The 23,806-nt window shown below is 36.2% G+C and overlaps 1 long non-coding RNA gene across 1 annotated transcript; it reads left to right on the top strand.

Annotated features, from left to right (window-relative positions):
* Window positions 1–17,726: 17,726 nt before the first annotated feature.
* Window positions 17,727–22,907, top strand: LOC116532977. The gene is made up of 2 exons (XR_004261024.1): window positions 17,727–18,633; window positions 22,741–22,907. It is a non-coding gene; the product is annotated as an uncharacterized LOC116532977 (long non-coding RNA).
* Window positions 22,908–23,806: the final 899 nt, after the last annotated feature.

Genomic DNA, 23,806 nt, shown 5'->3' with positions numbered 1-23,806 from the left:
CTACAAGACAAAATATGTTTTCTCTATGGATGCTGGTTTTCAGCTTCTGCCAAATGCATAGCTGAAGAATTCAGATGGTTGTGGCTCTGGGATCTTGGGGGTTGTTTATACCTTCTGGCAAAGAATATCTCTCTCTATTATGCAAGAGTCCCCATATGACCTAAGTGGCAGCGAACAGCTGGGTCAAATTCTATAATTATTTCATTGGCTCTCTTGGTTTCAACTAATTCCTATAACTAGTGATTTTTATTGGTATCTCTAACCCCAAACTCTTTCCTTTCCTGGACTCTACGCCTGGATTTGCATCTCCCCTAGATATTCTGCAAGCATCACAGACTCAATTATATACATAATTATATATGTCTTACCACACTCAACTCCCAACCTACTCCTTTCCTGTGTTCCAAGCAATGACCAGCAGCATCTCCAGCCACTGAGGCACCCATGCCCAAACCAGATGTTTCCTAGGCCCTTGCTTCTTTTTTCTTATACCTTCTTCTTAAGTAATCCCTAAATTCTGTCAGTTATGCTGCTTATACTTCCTCTCAATCTTTATCCTACCATCTCTATTCCAAGTGCTAATATCTTAATTTAGTGTCACGTCATTTCTTGCCTCAGTGATCGCAATTATTTCCCAACTGGTCTTCCCACCTCCTGGTTTAATCCTCCACAGTAATCTTCCAAACTGCATTCTGAGCTGGCTGCTTTAAAATGCACATTTGGTCACATCTCTTTTATTTAAAACACTTTCATGATGCCTCACTGCCCACAAGATCAAACCTAAAGTCCCTCCAAAATCATTCAAGAACTTTTACAACTTGCCCCTAACCTAATTCTTCAACTTGGTTTTTCATTACTGCAGTCTCCTACACATACATACACACACACACACACACACACACACACACACACACACACACCTGCCACCATAAGACCATAATATACCTTTTCCCCTAAACATGCCATTATCCTTTATATTGCTGGTGTTTACAAGCGTAATTCTGCCACCACTCCATTACTAATGACCTAATTTCTCCAGCCAGAGTTGATAGCTAGGGGAGAAAGAACAATCCCAGAAGCAAAAATTGTTCTGCGCCCTCTGGGTACTCCAGGTGAGTGAGTGTAGACATGCCCTGTCCTGAGCGCAGAGACATCCTTCAGTCCTGGGTCTCTAATTTGTAGGTTTCCTTTGAAGCAGCAATCCTAAGGATGCCAGGTAAGGCAATGTAGATACAGAGCTCTGGGATCCATCACTTAACCATGGACCTTGACTAGAGTCTGCAAGAGAAGCAACAGGCCAATGGTTTCCAGAAATTTTCTCTGATTCTTGAATCTGGCTGAACTATGCAATTATTCTCTGTGTTTACTAATCCAACAGCTTGTAAATATATTACAAATATATTGTCTTTTCCCTTTTCCTTCCCCTTCCAGAGATTTCCCTTTCTAGCAATATCTCCCATTTACTACTTACCATATTTTGGCAAACTCCCTCATAAAAGTTTCAGAAGGTTTATGAAAAATATTACACCCTCCTGCTTCCCGACCTGAACGTCTCCCCTCTATTTATAGCACTCATACTTGTCTTGTCTCTATCCTTGTGCTTATCATAATGCATTGTAATGATTTGTTGCTATGTCCATCTCTCCCATCAGACTGTAAGCTGTCTGAGGGTGCAGGTCATGTTTTATACTCTGCTGTAATAACCACAGAACTCCAGACACATTGAAATGTTGTCTATTCCCAGAATTTACCAACTTTCTGTCTCTGGGACTTTGTGTTTGTGGATGCTTCTTCCTGGGATGTCCCTATCCCACCCTAGCCCCTTCCCCCACCAGAGTAGCTCCTTCTACTCATTTTGATTCCAGATGGAATGCAAAGTTCTCCTAGGGGCTGACATATAGTGGTCACCTCCACTCACATGGTTATATGAGACCCATCACCTCCTCGTTCCTCATTATTGGCTTCTTTTGTGTGCATGGGTCTGTTTACTGCTTTACTCTTTAAATTTACAAGCCCTAATTTGTTCATTTGGGCTCATCTCTCTTTCTGTGACTGCCCTGTCACCAATGCCATACTAAATCTGCATTTCCAGCTTTGTTCTAAGCTTCTCTTCAACATTTCCATGCAGAAACACTTCTGGCACTTCCAACTTAACATGCTCACAATTAGTTTCAAAACATCTCCTCTCCCACATCTGTTTCTCTTCTTGATCTTTCAATTTCTTTTAATAGAACCATCACCTCTCGAGTCATTTGGGCTCAGACTAAGGAGTTATCTTTGACTCTCAAAGTCATTTACTGCATCCTACACTTTGTTTCATATAATGAGTATAATTTTGTTTCTTTCTCTGATTATATATATCATATGTGATCAATGTAATAATTTCAAACATGCAGAAGGGTAAAATACACACAAAGGGTAAAACATACAGAGGGCAAAACATACAAAGGGTAAAAATCACATGAACTCCCACCTTGTTACAATTTATTGTTAACACTTTAAAGGTTATTCTTTGGTGAATTCTATAATATAGATAGATAGATATAAATGGAATAATACACTGGCTTATTCTTTAAAAATAAAAAAAAAATCGAAAGCGTTCCAAAAATTTTGGCTTCATTTAAATATGTATTTTGAACAACTTCAGCTCTCAAGCTTGTCAGTATCACTTTTATGAAGCCATACATAACTTCACTTGGAGAAGTGAAAGATTTTTCAGGCCTTTTGTGAATCTGAAGCCTAGACCAAATGGTGCCCCTGTGGTAAACTCTGGAATTGAAACCTCATTTTATTAGTTTTTCTGTAATCCGCGGAGACTCTCATGGTACATGAAGAATAATTTTTTGCTCTACGAATGATCATGGCATCCCGAGTATCTTTTAATATGTATCATATACAAACCACTGCTAGCTTTGTGAGGGATATACAAATGAATAAGACATTATACTTGCTTTAGAGAAAATTTTATAACAGTGGCCTTTGAAAAATGCAGCTACAGCCTCCATAAACTTTGCTCCCTGCCACCTATCTTCATGCCTGTGAAGGGCTCATTTTGGCTCTCTATGAGTATTGTGTGGAACCTGAAGTCCCTAGCCTGGCTCCCAACATGCACTTTGAAATATAAGAGGAAATGCAAAAAAGAAAGTAGATCTTAGAGGGCTGATTTAAAAGAAATGAGAGTTGTTTGTTTTTTGAAAACACATCTTTGTGGGCTGATGGCCCTTGATCACTGTGGGATGGCCACATAGGATCCCCCAAACATGGCAAGAGCTCATTCTAGACTTACAACAGTTTTGGCTATGATTTGCTGTCTTCTTTTCAAAGGATGCGGCGCTTCTGGAGAGGCTTCTGTCTGAACTCAGCCATACTTCTATGCTCAAAGTGGTAAAGCAGCATTCATGTGAAAGCCCCATGGAAGACTTAAAAGCACTTTACAGACCTTCAGAATAATTTAAAGTGTATCCCTGGTAGATATTCAGGGCAGAAGATGCTCATTTGTCACATGTGAGAAGCACTGAGAGGTTTATTTTTATAGAATCACTGGCTAACAGGAAGAATAGTTGGGGCCATTACTCTCTAGCAAATTTAATTATAGCAAAACAATGTTAGAAGATATACTTGTGGCCCATACTTGAGGATTATAATCTCTTTTCTTAACTCTTCCAAATACTTTTTGAAAGGCTTAAATGATATTTAGTGATAGTGATACACGGCATAAAAGCCATAGAGAAAATGCTAGTTTGGGGAACACGTCCGTCATTTTTAAGAACAGATGTCCACCACCACTTCTCTCTTTCGGGAAGCAGCCCATTAAGCTATGTGCTGCTGAATCAGATACGACAAAAAGAAAGTTCATTCAGTCTGGTTTATTTTGGCTTGGGAGTCAACATCATGAGAGGCAATGGCTGGTATTTCTGGATCTGCTGTTGCTTCTGCTTTAGAGAACTGTTGAATCAGACTTGATTGAACTTGCAGACATCTCTGGTCCTGCTGCACACACATGCCACTTCACAGCCTGAGTGCTGGTGATCTATATAGCATCCTGGTAATTTGCATTTTAAAATTGCACACCTACCTGCACAGATGTAAAATCAGCACCGACCAAAATAAGCTCACCCTTGAATCTCTGCATTCTGTGTTCTTCCATAGAAGACTAAGCAACCAGGCACTGATCCATTTATTATACTATACATGGCATCTCTGGGGTGACAGATACATTCATCAAAGCTCCAGCCCCTTGAAAGGGATAACGTTCAGGAACTATTTGAGCAGCTATCAGAGAATTCACCCTCATCTTATGGCTTTTCTAAAACTTCATAAAAATTCTCTTTTCAATCAGAAGCTTCCAAAAAATATAGACCTTGTTTCTCCAACTTCTTAGAGAAGCTAAAGCAAACATTGACTATGATAACTTCTATTTTTTCAGCTTCAAGTCCCTCAAAAATGCTTTTTCACTTAGTGTCATGCTGTGGACCTCCTTTCAGAAGTTGCATGTACAAGGATTTTACTCAGAGACTCTGCTCTTTATTTATACTTTGAGTCTCATACTCCTGGAGACTTTGAGCTTGAAGAGATATTAGATCTCCTTATCTCCTTGAAAGCAAAGAAATGAAAGCTGAGAAAAGGATCATCCTAGTTGTATTCTAGGGATGGTATGCTCAATACTAGAATGACCTGTACATAAAAGCAAACTACAAGAAAAATCGACAACATACAAAAAATTCAGCATCTTTACTTTTCTGCTATCAGCATGTAATATCTATAATATCCCTGAAACAATTTTACCTTCCCACCATTTTAAAGTTCATACATTCTCACATCTTTATCTCAATCTTGACAGCCACTCTGGAGGCAAGTTAAAAAAAAAACAAACAACAACAACAAAAAATGAGGAAATGACCACTCAGAGAGGTCAACAGACTTATAAAAGGTCAAGTCTTCGGGTCCAAGGGACTCAAATCCAAAAGTTCAGCTCCTGAAGTAGGAATGCATTATGAAATGCCTTTGTTCCATCATGGAGCAGTAGTGACAACAAATCAACTTAAAAATCTAAGTAGATTTGCTTTTCCCATTGGTCTGAAATTTTCTAAACTTAGCTATGACCAGTAAAATAGTCCCACTGTCCCTGGAAGTGGGTACAAACCCATCTCCATAAAATGACAACTCCATCTCTCAGCATAATCAGAATGGGATTGAATCACCACTCTTTCTTTGGGCCCTAAGCTGGTTTGTTGCCAACAGAGTTCATTTCCCGAAATATTCTAACACTCATCAGAAATGAGAAAAGTCACTTGACTGCTTCTTTCCAAACAGAAGTTAACATTGTGCACATTGGTTCAAAGGAAAACAATTGCCCTTGTTTCCGTGGTACTAGAATTATTTCAGTCAGAGTGTTTTCTTTTGATTGTCTTCTCTTCTATATTTGATGGAGCTGGAAAAAAGAAAACTAATTTTTCCTTCTTCTTACACTGAAACCCTTACTACATTTCAAAGACAATTAAAAGAATAAAAGAAAGACACCATGGCAGAGAATATGTGGGGTTCTGTGGTAGAAGATCCTTCAAGCTTCTATGACACAGGTTTCTCCCTTCCTTTCTCTCCTTGGCTCCTCCACTTTGCAAGCGAGCACTTTAGGTCATGGGACATTAATCTGCAGCAAGTAAAAGTGAAACTAAAACAGCGACTTCCCTTCTCTTATTTCTCTGACTTCTTCATCTGCATAAATGAAAACCTGTTCTAAACTGACTTTGTCTATATTTCATGAAAATAAGTTCCTAAGTACTCATTAAATGCCTAGTGCCGGTGATGTCACCTCATCCTGTCTTCTTCTTCCTTACTTTTTGTTCCTCGACTTCTCTTAGAGACCTCTTGTCAGACTGGTATTATTCTTTTTGTAGAACCTGAATTGGTAACCTTAGAAAGTCTGAATTGCATCCAAAAAGAATTCATTACTGCGTGGGGGTGACTTTGACTTTCATGAAAATGAATCCAAAACCATCAACTTTAGAAAATAATTCATTACACATTTTTTATGGTGAGGAGGGGGATACAAATGTCTTACATAAAAGCACCTCTTGTATGAGTATCCTGTGTGACCTATCTCTTATGAAAGAAAGTGTTAGGACAGTCAGCTATTTGGAAACATTGTATAAGCTTTTATGCTGACTTTCAGCGAGAACAAGATGAATCATGAATACTTACATTTTTTTCCCCATGGCTCTGCTTAAATCCTAGTTTAATTGTTTCAGAGTATGCACCTGGGAGACTCTGTATGTAATATGGATCTGGGATTTAGAACTTCCAAGAATTGTCTAGCATGGGGGACCAGTGGGAATGTAGCTCCCTGGAATTTTTATCTTAGTCCTCCTTTCTCTTATTATTTGGGGAGATACTTTCATGTCTCTTTCTCCCTCAAGGTAAAAGAATACTTACCACTAGCCCCAGTATTTTGAAGGTTAACAAAATGCCTTAGAAGATTTTTTTACTTAATTTTGATAAATTACAGGAAAATATATAGTATAAGATTCATGTACCTAACATCCAGGCTTAAAAACTATAATATTTTGTCACATATGCTTCAGATGTTTTAAAATATGAATACTTAAAGATAGTGGAGATCAACTAAAACTCCTCTTTGTACTTCTGTTCAGTTGTATTCCTTTCTCCCTGCCGAAAGACACGTTTTCATAAATTTGGTATATATTCCCCCAGTCTACATTTTGATACCTCTATTACCTGTTTTTAAACAATATGTAATATGCGAGGCAATAAATTCTAATGACCCACCCAGTTGTCATTAATCCCTTCTTCTGTCCTATCAGAAGTTTGATCTGTGGCCTAGTGAGTTCTAGTCATCCCTCCTCCCAGGCTCTTCTGTCATTAGCTAAAAAGCCAAATGGTGGATAGAGAAGGACATGGCCAATTTCTGTTCAGGGAGCTATAAGCAGTTTTAAAGGTGGGACTTCTAGGAAAGTCACAGTTTTCTTGCTAAGACGCGGCAGATTTAGATTTAGTTTCATCTTGTGTCTTCCCTCCCTCTTTGGATCTGAGCATGGATGCAATATCTGTCACAAGAGTTATTGTCTTGTGATCCTGAGAATGAAAACATAAAAGAAGGTAACATAAGCCATGATCCTTATGGAAGGGACCCTGGCGGCAGATATGAGCCCATACAAAAATAAATGTTCGAGTCCTTTAGCAAAAGTGGACTAATTAAATATAAAAAAAATACTTGCACATTATCATTCCCTGTTCTTCTTTTGGACCACCAGACCAGTTAATTTTGTTCTCTCCCTCTCTTTGTGGGGACAAGATTGATGGCACCTGGAAGCCAACTTCAGTTAGATTACCTTTAGCTGAAATCTTTCAGGACAAAATTACAATGATCTGTTTGGTTAAGCTACTGTTGTTAAATTTCTTTAAATGTAGCCAAATACAGTCCTAGCTGATATTGTATTATTTTGCTGTAATGATTTGTATAAAAATGAAGTTGCCTTACTTTTTCCACTCAATACTATATTTGAACTTCATCTACCTTGATACATACCTAGCTCATTTGTTTTTAAATTCACTTTTTCTATTCGTTTCTTCTTAAGAGATACTTAAATTGCATCTACCTTTTTACCATTCCCAATGATATTGCTCTGTGTAGCCCTGCACACTCACAGGCATAGGGTTTCTTTAGGATGTGTGCTGGATGTAGACTCGGATAAATCTTTTCAGGATTCTTAATTTGGATGTATGCTGGATGTGGACTTGGATGAATCTTTTTAAGATTGTTAATTTGGGTCCAAGCAGTTTTTAGAAATATAATTGTTTATGGATTTAGAGGCAGATGGGTAACGGTAATCTGCAGGACTCTAAACTATTCTATGTCATTTTCTTATTTTCTTATTTTCTCATTTCTCATTTTCTAACTAATACTCTATGTCAGAGTATTTGTTAAGCCTCTGACAAAACTAGAAACAAAAGTCAGAAAAAAAATCCAGAAACAGCAGTACCTGAGTAAGGAACATGTATTTCCACCAGCTTTATGACAGTTTCTTCTGTTTGTCCCCTCTGGAAGTGAAACTCTACACCAGGATTTCCCAACTTTCCAGGGTTTCTTAGCCTTGACACTATTAACATTTTGGGCGAGCTCATTCTTTGTCATGGGGGCTGCTCTGTGCACTCCAGGGTGTTTAGTAGCCCCTCTGACCCCCACTCATTAAATACCAGTTTTACATCTCTCCTCGGTTGTGACATTTAACAATAACTCCAGACACTGCCAAATACCATTGAGGCAGAAGGAGAGGAGGGGCACAAAATCACCCACGGTTAAGAACCGTTGCTCTACAGCAGCTAATCTTGTGGGATTTAGGAACAAAGTAAATAGGAAACCCATGAAAGCAATGGGAGACCATGCAATTTTTAAAAATGGTCATTTTAAGCCCATTAAAGAATGCTACTATGGTACTTCGTTTGAGGAAATCTATATTTCCAATATTTAAGGCGAGGGAATTAACTTAGGATAGTTATAAAACCTTTGTAAAATAACAGTATAAAATAATAATAATTACATTTAGTCAACATGGGAATTTTTCTAAGTATGATACATATGCCTACCTCTTTAATCTTCACAACTTATCTGTGACAGGGGTATTATATTATATCCATTTTATAGGTGAGAAAATCAAGGTTGAAGGTTAAGGCTTGCTCTTCATAGAAATTTTCTTTAATTTTCAAGGCAAGCCTTTAAGGTATATGTTATTACCACCATTTCATAGATGAATAAATGAAAGAGATATTAAGAAACCTAATGAATATCCCATAGTATTAAACTGTGAGTCTACATTCAGTGTTCATTAATATGGATACATTAATGAACATGATACAAGTTAAAACTGGTACCCACTTATCAAAGCTGTTTTGCCTTCGAAATATGGATCCCTTAGAGGAATTTAATTACCTTTTTGTAATACAGAAGAATTAGATCTTATAATTTATCACAGAACATTATGCTTATACCTAAGTTTACAAATTTCAACTTTTTTAGTTTTTCTCCTCCCCAACCCCCACAATCTTTCAAGTAAGTATTTAAATAAAGCAACTAAACATATGTGTAAAGCTAACAAAACATAATAAAACATGGTGTAGGAACATAAAGTGGATTCAGAAGCGATGAGAAAAACACTGACTATAAGGATCTATAATCATACTGGCAAACCGAATCCAGCAGCACATCAAAAAGCTTATCCACTATGATCAAGTGGGCTTCATCCCTGGAAAGCAAGCCTGGTTCAACATATACAAATTGATAAGCATAATCCATCACTTAAACAGAATCAATGACAAAAACCACATGATTATCTCAATAGCTGCAGAATAGTTCTTCCATAAAATTCAACACCCCTTCATGCTAAAAATTCTCAATAAACTAGGTATTAATGGAACAAGAGCTAGTTATAACAAACCCATAGCCAATATACTGGTAGGGCAAAAGCTGGAAGCATTCCCTTTGAAAACAGGCACAAGACAAGGATGCCCTCTCTCACCACTCCTATTCAACATAGTGTGGAAGTTCTGGCCAGGACAATCAGGCAAGAGAAAGAAATAAAGGTTAGTCAATTTTGAAGAGAGGAAGTCAAATTGTCTCTGTCTGCAGATGACATGATTATGTATTTAGAAAGCCCCATCACCTCAGTCAAAATCTCCTTAAGCTGATAAGCAACTTCAGCAAAGTCTCAAGATACAAAATCAATATGCAAAAGTCACTGTGCAAAAGCATTCCTATACACCAATAATAGACAAACAAGCCAAATCATGAGCGAACTCCCATTCACAATGGCTACAAAGAGAATTAAATTTCTAGGAATACAACTCATAAGGGATGTAAAGGACCTCTTCAAGGAAACCACTGCTCAAGGAAATAAGAGAGAACACAAACAAATGGAAAAACATTTCATGCTCATGGATAGGAAGAATCAATATTGTGAAAACAGCCATACTGCCCAAAGTAATTTGAATCTATATTAAATCTATGTTCAATGCTTTCTCCATCAAGCTACCACTGACTTTCTTCACAGAATCAGGAAGAACTACTTTAAATTTCATACGAACCAAAAAAAGCCTGTATAGCAAAAACAATCCTAAGCAAAAAGAACAAAGCTGCAGGCATCATGTTAACTGACTTCAAACCATGCTACAAGGCTACAGTAATCAAAACAGCATGGGACTGGTACCAAAACATATATAGACCAATGGAACAGAACAGAGGGCTCAGAAATAATGCCGCATACCTACAAGCATCTGATCTTTGACAAACCTGACAAAAACAAGCAACAGGGAAAGGATTCCCTATTTAATAAATGGTTTTGGGAAAACTGGCTAGTCATATGCAGAAAACTGAAACTGGACCCCTTTCTTATATCTTATACAAAAATTAACTCAAGATGGATTAAAGACTTAAACCTAACACCTAAAACCATAAAAACCCTATAAGAAAACCCAGGAAATACCATTCAGGACATAGGCATGGGCAAAGACTTCATGACTAAAACACTGAAAGCAATGGCACCGAAAGAATGGCACAATTGATAAATGGGATCTAATTAAACTAAGGAGCTTCTGCACAGCAAAAGAAACTATCATCAGAGTAAACAGGCAACCTACAGAATGGGAGAAAATTTTTGCAATCCATCCATCTGACAAAGGTCTAATATCCAGAATCTACAAGGAAATTAAACAAATTTACAAGAAAAAAACAAACAACCCAATCAAAAAGTGGGCAAAGGGTATGAACAGACACTTCTCAAAAGAAGACATTTATGCAGCCAACAAACATATGAAAAAAAGCTCATTAGAGAAATGCAAATAGAATTTGTTATTAGAGAATTGGTCATTAGAGAAATGCAAATCAAAACCACACCAAGATACCACTTCACTCCACTTAGAATGGCAATCATTAAAAAATCAGGAAACAACAGATGCTGGAAAGGATGTGGAGAAATAGGAATGCTTTTACACTGTTGGTGGGAGTGTAAACCAATACAACCTTGTGGAAGACAGTGTGGTGATTCCTCAAGGATCTAGAACGAATACCATTTGACCCAGCAATCCCATTACTGGATATATACCCAAAGGATTATAAATCATTCTACAATAAAGACACATGCACACTTATGTTTATTGCAGCACTGTTCACAATAGCAAAGACTTGGAAGTAACCCAAATGCCCATAAATAATAGACTAGATAAAATATATGTGACACATATACGCCATAGAATATTATGCAGCCATAAAAAATGATGAGTTCTTGTTCTTTGCAGGATCATGGATGAAGCTGGAAACCATTATTTTCAACAAACTAACACAGGAACAGAAAACCAAACACCAGATGTTCTCAGCCATAAGTGGGAGTTGAACAACAAGAACACATAGACAAGGGAGAAGAACATCACACACAGGGGCCTGTTGGGCAGTGGGGATCTAGGGGAGGGATAGTATTAGGAGAAATACATAATGTAGACGATGGGTTCATGGTACAGCAAATCACCATGGCAGGTTTATACCTATGTAACAAACCTACACATTCTGCATATGTATCCCCGAACTTACAGTGTAATTAAAAACAAAAAATAGGATAAAGACCTATACACTACTAGGAGAAGTCTGCACATTAGAACTGTTTTCTCTCACAGCCAGCATGAAAAGGGAAACCTGGTCAATTATACAATTCCCAGGGTCCATTTTACACACACACACACTCAAAACCCATTACTCAGAAGAGGTACTAGTGTTCTTGGTACTAAGACAGACAGTATCCCTATCACTCACAGCCAGAATGAAAAGGGAAACCTGGTCAATTACACAATTCCCAGGGTGCATCATACACACACACACACACACACACACACACACACACACACACATACTAAAAACCCATTACTCAGAAGAGGTACTAATGTTCTTGGTACTAAGACAGACAGGATCTCTCTCACTGGGCCTGGCACTGTCACACATAGTTTATTGAACAGCACTCTTGACACAATTCATACAATAAATCCAACTCTTAGGAGTTTCATGAGATGATGGGAGGTTGTAGGTTCACTTGAGGAAAGCATGTTTATTAATGGTGAGGTGCCCTTTTTTGTGCTGATTTACTTCTCTCCTGAATACCTCTAAAGTCATCAAAATGTCAAATTAACAAGAAATTTACACATTATCCTGACGTCTTATTTTTTTCTGATCCTCTGGAATTTCCATTTGACACAGTCTTTATAAATCTCATGAAACGTGTATTCGTTTTTTACTCTACTTCCTTTTGCAGGCGTTAAGAAACTCCTGATTGAAATGACTGTATTGAACCATCGTAGGGTCACGGTGGTTTGTGCTACTAACTTAATAGCAATTTATGTAACTTTATTTCCCCAGCTCATTCAATTGCTTATATTCTGTAAGGCTCAGGGCACTTTATAAATTAATAATTTTTAAAAAGCCTGTGACAATAGTTGCAAAACCAGCAAAACCTGCAGTGGGCAGATTTCACTTTCTGTTTCAAATTGCTAGCACAGGCTTATTAGCAACCAGGACAATGGTGAGGATCATAATGGCTGTTTTTTGCATTACCTTTATAAAAGAAAATTCAGCAGAGTCAGTCCAGCTGAAACTTCTAGTTCCTGTTGCAATTCAGAAAGTCCTCATACTTATTATTATTATTATCATTATCATTACAAACAGTGAAAGTAGGGATGCATAAATAAAGTCTGCCTTAGGGGCAGCTCAAAGCTATATTCCAGCAAGTTACTGTGCTACAGTATTATGAGAATTTTTATCCATCATCAATAAAAAATGAGAATAGCAGTTACTATGGCAGTTGCCACAGTCAAGACTGTTTCTGCTATTACATCTTTTAGTAAAAGGGTGATACACTCTCCATTATATGATGTCAACTCATCCACCTTTCCGACATTAAAGTATAATGTACAATCTTTATATGGATTCTTCCCTCATGAAGTCACATTTCCATGAACTTGGGGGCAAGGACACAAAGGGGCTAAATTAACTGTGGGCAGAAAGAAAAGTAAATTACATTTCTTTACAAATGAATAGCACAGAGATACTGCCATTTTTTGGAAAGAAACGGAGTTATAATAAAATTGATAAAATAAATATTTTACAGTGCAGGCCTATGCCTACCAGTGGTGGAATTATGCCAGACCAATGCCCTTGATGCTCCACTGGGCACACTGGAACCACAAAAGGAGCACGAACATCGCCATGCCTCAGGCTTTCCAGCACCAGGCCCAAGAACATGCAGTCTGAGCTGACTGGACACTGCAGTCATCTTTCTGGCAGCATGGTGGTTGGGGTTGGATTCTCAGAATATGGATGTCCTCATTCTCATAATCTTCTTTTTTCTGCTTTTTGTTTTTCTTCCCCTAAAGTCTTTCTATTTCATTTTGTCTTTTTTTTTTTTTTTTTTTTTTTTTCAGAAACGGTCTTACTCTGTCACTCATGCTGGACTGCAGTGACAGGATCATAGCTAACTGCAACCTTGAATTCCTGGATTCAAGCGATACTCCCTCCTCAGACTTCCAAGCAGCTAAGACTATAAGTGTGCACCACCATGCCTGGTTGCTTAAAAAAAAAATTAATAGGGCATCTTGCTATGTTGCCCAGGGTGGTCTTGAATTCTTGGTCTCAAGCGATCAGCTCCCTGAGTGGCTGGGATTGCAGGCATGAGACACTGTGCCTAGTTCCTGTCCTATTTTATATATATTTTTTACCTAACCACTCTTGCTTGTGGTGATGAAAGTCACAGAAAAAACTCATGTGTAACTCACTAAAGAATATGTGTGGCGAAGTTCAAAGTGCCCAAGATTTAGGACAGAAGACCCCAGTTCAAATACTGCTTCTTCAACATCTTAGGGCAAATTTATTCTCTTTTTTCTTTTAGAGAGTTTGTAGGAATGATTTTCACCTCTGTGGGAAGCTAGCTGTCTTCTTTGCTACTTACCTATGACAAACTGGACTGTACCAATCAGAATTTCTCCTTCCAGCAAGGTTAATAAAAGGTAAGCTGTGGGCCAGTGGCTCATGCCTGTAATCCTAGTACTTTGGGAGGCTGAGGTGGGCAGATCACCTGAGGTCAGGAATTCGAGACCAGCCTGCCCACCATGGTGAAACCCCGTCTCTACTAAAAATACAAAAAAATTGGCTGGGCGTGGTGACAGGTGCCTGTAATCCTAGCTACTTGGGAGGCTACGGCAGGAAAATCTCTTGTACCTGGGAGGCAGAAGTTGCAGAGAGCAGAGATCACGCCATTGCACTCCAGCCTGGGCAAGAACAGTGAAACTCTGTCTCAAAAAAAAAAAAAAAAGGTAAACTGTGAAAAGCTGTATTCTTCCACATGCATAAAGGAACAGAAAAAGCTAATCTGCAGGGAGAAAACAATGTGGTAGAAAGGAAGAGAAGAGCAAATATGAGAAAGAGAAACAGAGGCAATGCATTGCCAAGCTATCTTGAGGATGGTGAGTCAACTTGGCAGCTTTCTTACCTCACAACCCCATTTAAATCCTATCTGTGACTTGGCTATCAACCTGCTCTCTGATTTGTGAGATAGCCAATTTTGTATTGCTGGAGTTCTTTCTATTGCTTTTTTCTAGATTTTGTGAGCTTTATCACCTGCAATCACAAGTTCTAAGACACTTTTTGAAGTCTTGGTTTTCAACAGACTAACAATTTCTTAGCCACTCTTTGGTCACGGCATCTAGTGAGGGGAAAGTGAGTTGATGGACAATGATGTGCTATTGTTAATCACTTACAAGCTCATTCACAAGTGTGGTCAACAAATGTTTACTGGGCATCAACTATCTGTCTGACACTGCCTTAGATGTGGGACCTGTGCACTGAAAAAAACAAAGTCATTGCCAAATGGAATTCATATTCTGAGGAAGGGGAATAGAAAGTAAAAATTTTAAAAACAGATAAATATGTCATATGACAGATAAATAAAGGAAAGAAAAAAATAGCATAAAGCTGACATAGAGTGGTGGAGGAGAGGGGTTGTTATTTTAGGTAGATTGGGTAGAGAAAGTATCAATAATGCAATGACATGTGAGACCTGAAGGCAATTAGGGAGCGAGATGGGACCATTTGGAGAACAATGAACAGGGAAGGGAAGTACAAAAGTCTTGAGGAAGGAGTGGACATGGCATATTTGAGGAACAGAAGACCAGAGTGACATACTAGAAGATGAGTTATAGAAGGCCTAGCATAGAGACTTTTACTCTGGATGAGATGGGAAGCTATTGGTGGTTTTTGAGCAGAGATGTGACATAATTTGACTTTCATTTTAGAAATATTATTGGAGTGCTGTAAAGAATATAGTAGAGGAGAATGGGCACAGCAGCTCATGCCTATAATTCTAGCACTTTGGGAGCCCGAGGTGGAAAGGTTGTTTGAGTCCAGGAGTTTGAGACCAACATGGGCAACACAGCAAGACCACGTCTCTACAAAAATTTTTTAAAATTAGCCAGGTGTACACGCTTGTAGTCCCAGTTACTTGGGAGGCTGAAGTAGGAGGATCATTTGAACCCAGAAGGCTGAGGTTACAGTGAACCATGATGGTGCCACTGCACTCCAGCTTGGGCAACAAAGTGACAACTTGTCTGAAAAAAGAAACAGAAAACAATACAGTAGAGGGGAAAGGTGAGGCAAGGAAGGCAGTTAGGAAGCTCTCGTGATGGTTTAGGTGAGAGATGGTCATGACTTGGGCAAGGATCATGGCTAAAGAAAGATACAGAAATGCCAGATTCTCTTATAATGTTGAGGCAGAAGCTGTAAAGTTTACTGATGGTTTAGAGATGAGTTTGAGAGAAGACAGGGGTCAACAAAGAGTAAAAATCTGGGCCAAATCGCAAGATGGAGCTGTCATTGATGAGATTAGCAAGATGATAGAAGCGGCAGTTATTTAAGTGGAGAAATTTAAGAGTTTTGTATTGGATATGGTAAATTTCAAACAACTACTGGCATGTTAAGTAGCGAAGTCCCTTAAGAATTTGGATATATCAATATGGAGGCTTGCAGAGAGCTCTAGATTGAAGATCTAGTTTATATTCCTGTCTTTCAGAGAAGCATCCCATTTGAGGCTGCTAGAGGATTGATTTTTTTTCAGTCAAGGAGATTAAGAATTAAGGGGATTACAGATGATGTAATACTTCAAAATCAAAATATTTGAAAAGGAAGTGAGAACTTTTTTGAAGACTGATTGACTTTCACGGCTTTCTGCAATTAGTTTGGGTCAACATATCTTTTATCTTTGAACAAAATACTATTGGCAACAAAACATCTCATATCTACAAATTTATTGGAAACATTTGGAATTTCTGAGTCAGAAAATATATAGACTACTGTGCTAATAATTAACAAGTTATTCTTTCATACATGAATTGTTGGATGAGCCTATCAGTGGTTGAATATTTATTTAGCACTGATGGTGTGCTGTTGAGCATAACATAATAAAGGCTACGGCTAATAAAAATCAATCTTTCATAAATAAAATAAAATTAATTCACTGATTAATTAAATTAGATTAAAAAAATTAAGTTCTGCCTTCAATGAGTTTACAAGAAAGAGCTTAAAATCTGGCATATTTCCAAGGTCATCTCACAGCAAACTTGCAAAATCTGTCTTTGGTTCTTTTCTACTACCATACTGAAAATTTAACTTATCCCATAGCCCATCCACTTTCCCAAACAACCTGTAAATCAGAAAGATTGTGTAGAAGGGCAGATCTCGAAAATTCTAGTACATCTCAAATATTGGAAGACAGCTGAGAACCATTAGGGCAATGCAGTTTGCTATAAAGAACATCAAAATAGAACTGACTTATTAATCTTACTCAGCATGTTACTTACCAACTGTGACTTCTATGATATGCTCATATTTACAATAAGCTTATATGGAATACTTCAATGCCTCATGGATGCAAGACAGACAGCAATCAACTTACAGCAAAGTCTCAGACACTTCTATCTTCAGTCCTTCAAACCTTCTTCAGTACTTCACATAGCTTTATTTTCCAATCCTTACTTTCATGGAGCTTTATATACCAAACCCCCAAATATGTTAATGTATAATTTTTACATGTAGCACTTGTGAACCAAGTAAACATTAATTGGACACCTACTGTGTGCCAGGTACACACTCGTGACACAAAGAACAAAATGGAGACGTTCTCTTCAAGCAGAGAGGAGAAACCACATAAATCTAATGTGTAATGAAAATTTCAAAGGTGTATCTTTGTATGCCATATTATGAGAACCCAGAGAAGGGCAATTATCAACCAAGGGAGGTCAGCAAAGTCTTCCTTGGAAAGTATTAGAGGACAAGTAGGAGTTCATCAGGCCAAGAGAAAAGAAGGTAAGTTACAGGAAGGAAGAAAGCTCATTTCACTTATATAGAGCAATAACAGAGAACAACGAGTCAGTTGCCTAAGATTATGTGCTGTTGGAATAGAAATTTAAAGGTGGGAAGTCATGAAAGTTGCACCTGGGGATAAATTAGAGTCAAGTCATGGGGGATTCTGATAAGTTAATTCTGCTCTTGCTATGAAGCCATTCTTCCCTAAGCCGACTCAAATCCTTTTGTGGGAGGAGGGGAATAGGGCAGGGTAAATAACTAAGTAGATGACTTTACACAACTACAGAATTTTCTTCTTTTATGTTTTCCAGATGCCTGGGGAGAAATGATGCAAAAGGCAAGAAAATAAATATTATGGAAATTTATTAATTAGGATATTGCTTGTTGTATGTAAGTGTTCAAAAATAATAATACTTGCTACAAACATCTTTTAAGTGATTATTGGAGATTACAACCAAAAGGCATAAATATTATGTCAATAAGCTTTGGGGTCCCTTATAACAGTTTTAAAATTCTGTAATTATGGCAGTGCTTTGAATTTTGTTTCTAAGGAATTGCTAGAGGGGAAATAACTCTAAAAAAGGAATTAAGAACTCAGTCTCGGCTTGTGTTGCAATATCTTTCTGTTCTTAGGACTCACTTTGTAGTAAACAATGAGGCTATTTACCAAGGGTTTCTTAGAAATCATTTCAAATTTCAAGAAAGTACATTATAGGAATTCAGGAGATTAGTCTGATAAAAAGCTTCTAAGAAAGATACAAAATGTGAAATTATTGATTTAAGTAAACTAAACTTACTATAGGTAAACGAAGATAGATATACGTGTAATACATAAACTACGCCTCATTAGCAGTTTTATTATTTGTTTCTGATTCTGTTACTAAAAATGGATCCATTAACACACATATTTTTGGTCCTGGTACATTTTCATTTTAAAAATTATTTCTCACATCTTCCAATTATTGACATTGCTGACTAGTGCTATTTGAAAACTCTTTGTAGTCCAGGCTACTTACCATCATGTTGGATAAAAATAGGCAAATGACATATGCTCCCTTCTAAGAAATAGAATTCTTGGCTTCATCTAACCTAATTAACTGGCTAGAGTAGTCATCCATAAAAGCAGAAGCTAACACTTCAGAGCCCATTAGCATTGCCCATGAAGCTGATCTCCTTAGCTGGTTGATTTCTCTCTTTACAAGCCTAAGAATCCTAACCTAAACTATGTGGTAAGTCACATTCAAATTTCCTCATATCATTGATCCTGTAAGTGGTTAGACGAGGTTGCTAATAGGTTAAATGATGGTCTGAAATCTTAGGCAGTTTTTGTGATATTGTTCTTTGGGTTCAGACCTTGCCCCAGTTAGTTCCATCAAAATTAAGAAGGCAGACAACCAGTAGTAGGTATAGCTATATATTCTCTTACAGAAAGTACACTGTAACTTAAAAAAATATCTAACACTAAATTTTAAATGTTTGTTTTACGGAACACTAATTCCCAAAAAACGTCATTTCAAAAGTAAAGGAGGAAAGGCTCCAAGGTCAACCTTTGCATGTTGTATGTTTGAAATGTTGCATGGATGGCTCAATCAATAAGACTCCCTAACATTAGCATATTAAAGGTTCTGAAACTTGCAGCTATAAATAAACCTGTTTCCTTTCATTTAACCAGAATTATGAAGCTTTTCTGATCAAGAAAGTTTTTTTTCTTGGGAAATATGTCAATTATTCTGTGGAATTTCACAATTTTGGAAAATTTTATTGAAAGATATTTAATAAGAATTTTGGAATTCACAATGTTCAAAAAATTTATTTATTTTGTATATCCACAGTAAATCTCATTTGACAGACAATTTGGGGGTCATGAATATTATTCCAAAATTGCCTTGTTCCAGTTGTAGAAGTGATACTAAGGTTTCTTTATTTCCATTACAAATCATCTCATTGTTACCAAAGAATTCTTACTCGGTTGCCCAAAGATATTCACTAATATTTATCTGGAAGTATAATATACTTTCCATCAGTTTTGAGATAGGAGCACATTTACAATTTTTAATTTAATAATAAACTAAGTGCCAAACATAAGCCAAGTAGAGTATAGTTTTCACTTTTCCCGTATGCACAGTTCCAAAATCACAGCAATAACCAATAAAATATATTAGGCATTTGAAATGTCATCATGAAGCTCACCAAGATAAACTCTTGTATAAAAAAGACAGAATAGGAAAGCAAAGCAGTGAGCAAGACTGACTCCACAGGTTCAGATCCAGGTTGTACCAGCCACTGTTAGGGTGGCTTTAAAAAGTTCCCCATGAAATTAAGACCCAAACAAAAATCATTATTTGAAAACATGGGCTGGGGTGTGTGGATGGTTCCTGCTCATTAAAAAGCAAAAACAAAACCTGGAAAAACAAACCCAAAAACACTACTGCTGACTTACTTCCGGAAACTATGCTGTTATAGGGTTATGGGAAGACGATGACATAACCTCAAATGAAAGAATAATTTCTGCATAACAAGTGCAAGAATCTATAAAACGTAAACATTTGTAAATAGGCCCCAAAGTTGATAAGGCAGACTAAACCACCATCTGGAAATGAAAAAAATATAGTCACTGAAATCAAAACTCACACACACACACACACCCGCGTGCATACACACACACTCTCTCTCTTTCTTTCTCTGTGAAACTACTCTGCAGAAAAAGAATTCATGAATTGGAAAAGTATGCTGGGGAATTCACATAGAATGGATCACAAAGAGTAAAATAAATTTCTAAAAGGCAAAGAGAAGCAACTAAGAAATATGGACGATTGGTTTCAGAGGCTCCAGGGTGAAAGGATAGAATAAATAAAATCTGAACAGATATAACTGAATTTTCCCTAAGTGAGGAAAAACAAAAATGCTCTAACAAATTTTGAATTTTGAGTTGTGTGCAAGATACACATAAATACAATCAGAACTAGAAGGCTAAAGATATTAAAAATAATAGCAAAATGTAGAGGAAAACCATTACAGAAAAATGACAAAATCTTTTAGGAAATTTCTCTTCAGTAATAGAAAACCCAGAAGACAATAGAGTTCTATATTTAAGGTGTTAAAGCAATATCTGCGACTTAGGATTTTATTCACAGGAAAATCATAAAGACGAAAAAGAATGAAGACAGTTCCAAACACACAAAACACTAAGAGTATTTACCAAAGATACTCAGCTTAAAAAATAAAGATTGTCATCAAGTAGAGAGGAGAACACAGAAATGGATAAAAATGTCACTAAATATAATTATTTATTGACCATAACAACAATTTAGTATTTTATGTAGTTTTTAAAATCTCAAGTCATAGCTCTAATTGTAAATAACTAGACGATAGGTTAAAATGATTAATGTATAGTTGCAGTGTAGTAAGTTCTGTGCTATATATGAGAGAAGGGGAGAAACGTTGTGTATTGTTAGAATTTGTTAAAAAATGTAATGAACTATATATTTTAAAAAAATTTTTAAATGTCTACAAAAGTGACTATACAATTAGAGCTTTTAAGCCTGTAGAGGAAAATAAAAGTAGCTATTAAAAATTTTAATTCATTAACTATCTTCTTTTTCTTTCAAAATTGATTTGGTGATGATTCATATATCTACCTGCGTATATTAAATGATTTTAACAACTAAACAATACCCATGACTTTTTTAATGAAATTTGCTTGAGAAAATGGAGCACAATTATTTTCAATGTGGTTCTAATAGTTGAAGAAACCATAAGAGAAACTCAGTCTCTTGTGTTCTTTGCAATGATTGTTGAGTGGTAGAATTTCTTACAGATATTTTTTTTGTCCTATAATTTCCTTAGAGATTTTCTTGGAAAAAGAAAAATGAAATGTAATTCTTAAGCTAAAACTGGATTTCTACTCTGTATGCTACTTTTGTAAACAATTGTTTCAATCAATAGTATGTGATGACTATTCCACCTGTCCTTAAGTATTCAAAATGCAGACAAAAATATTAATTCAAAAGCAAACAGGAGAAAAAGAGAGCAAAGAAAAAGATGTGGAAGAAAACCACAAAATAAGATGGCAAAAATAAAAATAAAAGTATATGTAATAGATTAAGCTCACAACAAAAGAGTATGATTTACTAACTTGAGATTAAAAATCAAAATTCAAGATGCAACTATGCTGAGAAATAGAAAATATTGATGTGGCAAAAGATGCCATATAAACAGTAACCAAAAGCAAGCTGGCAGAGAATTATTAATATCAGACAAAACAGAGCTTAAGAGCTGAATTGGAAGAAACAATAACAAAAATTAATAATTCACAAAGAATATATAAGAATCATAAGTTTGTGAGTAGATAAATATGTAGTTTTTATCTAAATAAAGCAAGAACTTGCAAAATTTTAGGGTAAATTTTACAAACTTGCAAGCATGATGGGATATTTTAGTTCAACTCCATCAAAAACTCCATAAGCCAAGCAACCAAGAATAAATTAGTTAAGTTGTAGAAGTTTTAAATGAAACTCAAAGAGAGAGAGGTTGATTTACACCTAAGAATCATTTACTAAAATTAAGTTCATACATTTCACACACTCTTTTGAAGATAAAATTAAATTAATAAATTAATAAATAATTTATATTAGAATGTTAAAAATTTAGGAAGGCATTTCTAAATTACTAGAAATTTTTCAATGTTGGGCTGAATAATAATAAATGAAACAAATAATAAAAGTGTACAGTATTTAACTACATCTGTAATTGGAATGAACTTATAGTTTTAAATACCTCTATCAAAAGGTAAGAATATTTGAAAATAAACAAATTTAGATTTCAGATCACGAAGCTAGAAAAGTGACAAAGAACATCTCTTAATTAGGAAGAAGAAAATTTCAAAATTAAGATGGGAAATTAATTGCAGAATGAATCAAAGGAACAAAAGGTAAACAAAAGTAAATATAATTCTTTCATGAACTAATAAATCTAATAACATAGTCACATTATCAATAGGAATGACCAAGAAAAATGAAAAAAAAAAAAACATAAAAAATACAGTCATGCACCACATAATGACATTTTGGTCAGTGATGGATCGTTATTATAACATCACAGGATAAGGCATTACTCATGAGTTTGTCATGATGCTGTTGTAAACAAATCTACTACACTGCCACTTATATAAGGCATAAGGTATAACACTTATATAAGGTATAGCACATACAATTAGGTACAGTATGTAATGCCTGATAATAATAATGACCAACTATGTACATGTTTATGCATTTATTATAGTATAAATTTTATTTTCATTTTAGAGTTTACTCTTTCTACTTTTTTTTTCTTTCCAGTTAACTGCAAAACAATCTAAGCAGGTTCTTCAGGAGTTATTTGGAAGAAGAAGGCATTGTTATCACAGGAGATGACAACTCCATGTGTGACACAAAAAACCATACCAAAGATAAGTGACACTAAAAGTTCGTTTTTTGAAAGAATAAGTAAGACTGATAGACTGCTAGCTGGACTAATAGAGAAAAAGAGAGGGAAGATACATGTGAACACAATCATAAATGACAAATAGGACATTACTGCTGACCCCAAAGAAATGCAAAACACCCTCAGAGATTATTGTGAACACCTATATGTACACAAGCTCGAAAACCTAGAAGAAATGGATAAATTCCTGGAAACATACAACCTCCCAAGATTGAACCAGGAAGTAACTGAATTCCTGAATAGAGCAATGATAAATTATGAAAATTCAATCAGTAATAAAAGCCTATCAACCAGAAAAAGAACTGGACCAGACTTATTAAAAGTCTATCATATGTATAAAGAAAAGTTAGTACCAATTCTACCAAAACTGTTCTGAAAAATTAAGGAAATGGAATTCCATCCCACCACCTCATTGTATGAGGCTAGTATCATTCTGATACCAAACCTGGAAGAGACACAACAAAAAAAGAAAGATTCAGGTCTATATTCCAAATGAACATAGATGCAAAAATCTTAAACAAACTACTATAAAACTAAATACAGAAACACATCAAAAAGCTAATTCATGATGATCAAGTAGGTTTTATTCCTGGGATGCAAGGTTGGTTCAATATATGCAAATCAGTAAATGTGATTCATCACATAAACAAAACTAAAAACAAAAACCACATGATCATCTCAATAGGTACAGAAAAGGCTTTTGATAAAATTCAACATTATTTAATGTAAAAACCCTCAAGAAACTAGACATAAAACCCACAACCAACATCATACTGAATGGGCAAAGGCTAGAACCATTTCCCTTGAGAACTAGAATAAGATAAGGATGCCCACTTTCACCACTTCTCAACATAGTACTAAAAGACCCACCCAGAGCAACTGATCAAGAGAAAGAAATAATAGGCGTTCAAGTAGGAAGAG

Source organism: Sapajus apella, unplaced genomic scaffold, assembly GCF_009761245.1.
Source record: "Sapajus apella isolate SASKATOON/1434 unplaced genomic scaffold, GSC_monkey_1.0 scaffold78, whole genome shotgun sequence".
Lineage (NCBI taxonomy): Eukaryota > Metazoa > Chordata > Mammalia > Primates > Cebidae > Sapajus > Sapajus apella.
The sequence above is the reverse complement of the archived record's forward strand: the minus strand, read 5'-3'. Positions and strand labels throughout refer to the sequence as shown.